The sequence below is a fragment of the Copadichromis virginalis genome, linkage group LG3, assembly GCF_057382275.1.
Source record: "Copadichromis virginalis isolate Kocher_CV1m ecotype Utaka linkage group LG3, C_Virginalis_male_GT1.1, whole genome shotgun sequence".
NCBI lineage: Eukaryota > Metazoa > Chordata > Actinopteri > Cichliformes > Cichlidae > Copadichromis > Copadichromis virginalis.
In genome coordinates this window covers 5,987,763-5,992,371 of record NC_140620.1, presented here as the reverse complement: position 1 = coordinate 5,992,371, position 4,609 = coordinate 5,987,763, and the positions used below count along the sequence as shown (strand labels likewise).

Sequence of the window (4,609 nt, the reverse complement as noted above, 5' to 3'; positions counted from 1 at the left end):
TATTCTCATAAGAAGAGTTGACCTTGTCTCTCTTGATAGTCTTATCGACCTCATTAAACACCCGCTGCAGTACTCTCCAGTCTGACCACTGAATAAAAAACAAATCCTTAAACCATGATAAACGTTCTTCAAGGGTGAGGGGGTATGGGTTCAACCTCCAGTTTTCAAGGCCCCAGAGTGAAACCTCTGTAACGTTGAGGTTTCACCCGGTGCAATTGTGGCTCTTGTAACCATAAATGGTAAGTAGCTTTTTTGTCACACAGTACATACACAATAGATGTGTTTGCAGGTTTTAGTGCAAATAGTACATTGCTACATTGTTTTGAATTACCCTCGGCCCGCAGTATATGTGGGCACCTGTCAAAGGTCATTTGGATTTACCAGACCGCTTTGAAAACAACATGAAATCTTCACAACATGAAATAAATGAATGTCTTTGTTGAGCCATGACTGGATTTCTCCTAATCCTTCCTAAAGGCCGTTATAACCTTGCACTGCCAGTGGTCAGCTGCACCAGCTGTGACCTAATGTGGTCCCCCTCAGTTAAGGACTTCCAGGGTGGTGGATATTGGCCTGGTACCTTAAATTTCTGCACCCTGTTTTCAATGGATGTCTTTCAGTCTTTCTATGACATTAAGAAGCTGCACCAGGGATGTCACTTAAGGCGTTTGTCAAAGTGCTGGATGAAAGAACAGCCCATTTTGGAAGGGTGAGTTTCTAAATTTGTCAAGTTTAAGGAAATTGTGCAAATCAATGTTTATGATGACTGTCCTTGAATATTCTGTTGTTTGTCCTCTACTTAAAAGACTGGCCGAATATCAGCTGATGCCTTCAGTAAAAGTTTCTTGGAGTGGAGTGCTGTAAAGTGTGAGGTGGACAGGATGTGCAAGGAGCCATGCTTTAGCTGCCCTGCCTGCACTCCAGACATGCTCGCCGTGTCAGTTGATGGAAACCACAAGCTTTATCGCTTTCAATCAAATGCAAGGTACGTTATGCATTGTGGACATAAATCAAATATGGATTTGTACAAAAATTGCATTTTGATGTTTCTTTTCAAACAACTGTCACTGTGTTCGTTCAGCACTTCAGAGCAGGGGAACTTTGAAGGTGTCTTCATTGAGAAAGATGAGGAAGTTGCTGAGTTTGTGAAATACATCCAGAGACACACAAATGATGTAAGATACACATATATATCAGTGCTGTCAGCGTTAATCTTGTTAAAATGACGTTAACGCCATAATCATATACTCATACGTGTGTGTGTGTGGATACATATTTGGATGGGTGGATATTTATTTTGTTTTTCTCTTGGTGTTGTCGTAATACTATTTACTTGACTTTATCTTAATGCATACTTCATTTTGTCACCATGTGTATTTAAAAAATAAAAACATGGTTTTTATGAGGTGTTGTGTGAACGTGACTTAAGGCTAATGGAATGGAAATAGCTGTTTGTTTGCTGTTAGTCCTCCTAGCTGCATTGAACATGTTTCGAGGGGAGATCTTTGCTTACCCCCTTTTTCTCCAGAGGAAGTTGGCAGCTAGCGTCCCAGGACATATTATGTTCCTTTGCTCCGATGTGGCCTGTAAATATTTCCCATATTTAACCAGCGTGGCTCAGCAGTGCCCTGAGCTGAGGAACCTATTGTCAATGCGTCCTTTTCTCTCCATCATGCATGCAAAGGCTCACACTTGGATGTGCGATGTATACTGCAGCTTGTAGTCTTGGATACGTTTAAGACATTTTGTTATAAGGTTGAATGAATTCAGCAGTCATGTATTGTGACCTCCTTTCTATAGATCAAATGGGGAGGTGCGTTTCAGGATGGGGCCGGTTCTACAGTTGGAGAAGAGGTGGAGCAAGTAAACAGTTTCCTGTCTAGGGCGGCCATCACAACGAAGTACATGTCTAAAGCAGGTGTGTGTCTGTGTGTGAGATTCCACTCAGTCTCCTGCTCATTCATTCTTATTTGTATACTAACTGAAATGCAGGGCGAACAGACATGCTGAGCCTCCTGGCTTTGGGCTGGAACAAAAGGAAAGTGGAACAACTGGGCCGCACTTTGAGCCAGAGATATCTAAAGGTCATTTTTTCAACACCCATTTTAATGTGTGTGGTAATGGGGGAAAACACCAGTACTCTAAAAATGTCCATATGAATGACATTTATTAATGTATTCTTAGATCATAAGGATCCTTAGAGAACAAGTGGAGAGCCTGAATGCGAGCAGAAATGAGCTGGGTGTGGATGACGACACACTGCAGCAATGGGTGGCCGATGTGCAGCAATGGGCTGAAGGTGAGTCTCAATATAACGCACTCGTGTATAACAACAGGACCCACCATGGCCTCATTAAAGAACTTCGAGTTAAGATCTTTCTGACAGTGTCAATAAACAATGAAAAATAAGCCTTGTAAAAGCAGAATTGATGGCAGAGTTGTTGCGTTTGATCAAATTGGATTGGACCTGGGTTGAAGTGATGTCGTACTAGTTGGTTTTATAAAGCTGAACACCAACATACTTGTTATCTCATGATAATGCAGCACATGAAGGCTCCAGATGTCTTATAATGAATATCATCAAGTCAGTGATTACAGAGTCCACTGTAGTTTGGTGACTGTTACTCATCCTGTGTTCTGATTAATATTCCTCTCACTTAGAAACCGATCAAACTGATGGCAGCCTTGGAGCGTTGCAGGCACAAGTAGAGGAGCTTGTCCTCATCATCAGAGTGCGAACACAAAGTCTTTACAGAAAAAATGGTGTCACAGTTTCTTTGAAATGGACCGTTTGATGCTCAGTTTGTACAGCTTGTGCAGCTACTTTGTAAACAGAATAAAATCAGATCCAGGTTTGTTTAAGCTGGATGTGATTTGTTCTAGCAAACAAATTGATGAGTGTAGATTAAAATGTAAATATATGCATTATGTGAAGGTGTTCATTTTTATGATTATTTACAGATAGCAACAAGAGGCGACACAGAATTCACAAGGTCATCTTAGATGAGAAGAAACGCTTGGCGGCTGCTGTTGACGACTACAACAAGCTCGCTGAACCAACAAAGCAAATCGTATCCAGTGATGCCCTCATGCAGACCGACGTTTGGCCCTGGCAGAGCACAAGTGAACGTAAGCTCTTGATTTCTAAATATCCTTTTTAAACAAACTCCCAGTATCTGAGCAGTAGTTGAATGTTTTGTTCTTGAACCATAATATGCTGCTATGTTTTCCCATCTGATGTTGTTAAACTGCAGCTGCTGCTGACCTCCGGACAAAGAGAAAGGTCTTTGAGAAGGTGATGGCTGTGAGGCGCCTGAGAGAGGAGGAGATGATCCTTTGCAGGGAGATGCAGCATCACTGGACAGTGTTGCGAATGCGATCTGTGGTGTTGGGGACAATCTCCTCAGACTGTAAGCACATCTTTTATTTATTTATACATTTGGTGATGAATTGATTGAAAATAATAGCAGATGCTAAAGTCTTACTGGATCTTTTACCTATATTTGGGTTGCTAGCTAACACTGCCTTCTCCCTTAAAAAAAAGTTTAATTACATGATCCTAACTCCTTGTGTTTATGAGGTTTGTTTGTTTGTTTGTTTGTTTTACTTATATTTAATAGTTTTGTTGTTTTTACAGCCTCCCTTGTTGGCATGTCGGAGGATGCGCAGAAAGGACTCCATAGCCTGGTTTAAAACAACAAAGTGAACTGACAGCTGAAACGCTCAAAGTAAAGGACGTGTACAAGAGAATCCTCAGCCACCAACCACTCCTGGAAATGGACTCGGAGGAGGAGGAGGACATTCCAGACGATGCCGCTGAGAGTGATTTGAGCACTTCTGATGAAGACTGATTGTGTCATCACTGATGTTATGTTTGCTAGAATAAAAAGTTAATCACATCTGTTTAATGTGATTTTTATAATGTCTGTTTCAGAAATTGCTTATCAACAGACATTTTACATGTTGAGAAGAAAAATGTAATTCCCTTGGTGCAGTTGTTTACCCTGAATCATTCTTTCCCATCTAATTTAATGACTAGTGCACATGTTCAGATACAATAACATAATTTAATTCATGGGATGCTTTCTGGGCTGCTCAAATTACCACAAAATGTAAAAGCACCAGGCAGCACACTCACAAGGACATTTTTTGTTCAGTGTTTTGTTGAAGAAATCAACAAGTACAACTGAGATGCTTGCTGTAGTGGTGTGTTTGTTAAGAAGCATGCCAGCACACTGGTGAACTGACAGTCCCAGAATGCACCCGAGCCAGTGACTCGCCCCAGAACAAATGACATTAATTATCTAGAAAGACAACCGTGATCAAAGACTAAGTAAAAGAGTAGGAAACAAAAGATAAGGAAAGGTACTGTGGGGTAGGAAAGAAAGGCCAGAGCTGTGCAAAATGACCTCCAGCAGGCCACAAATATGCACGTCTGTTCAAACGGTCAGATACTGACTCCATGAGGGTGGTATGAGGGCCCGACGTCCACAGGTGGGGGTTGTGCTTACAGCCCAACACCGTGCAGGATGTTTGGCATTTGCCAGAGAACACCAAGTTTGGCAACTTTGCCACTGGCGCCCTGTGCTCCTCACAGATGAAAGCAAGT

The 4,609-nt window shown here is 41.7% G+C and overlaps 1 long non-coding RNA gene across 1 annotated transcript; it reads left to right on the top strand.

Moving 5' to 3' along the window:
• Positions 1–2,832: 2,832 nt before the first annotated feature.
• On the top strand, positions 2,833–3,810 carry LOC146712442 (uncharacterized). Its single transcript, XR_014917097.1, has 3 exons — positions 2,833–3,129; positions 3,255–3,410; positions 3,638–3,810. It is a non-coding gene; the product is annotated as an uncharacterized LOC146712442 (long non-coding RNA).
• The last annotated feature ends 799 nt before the right edge of the window (positions 3,811–4,609 follow it).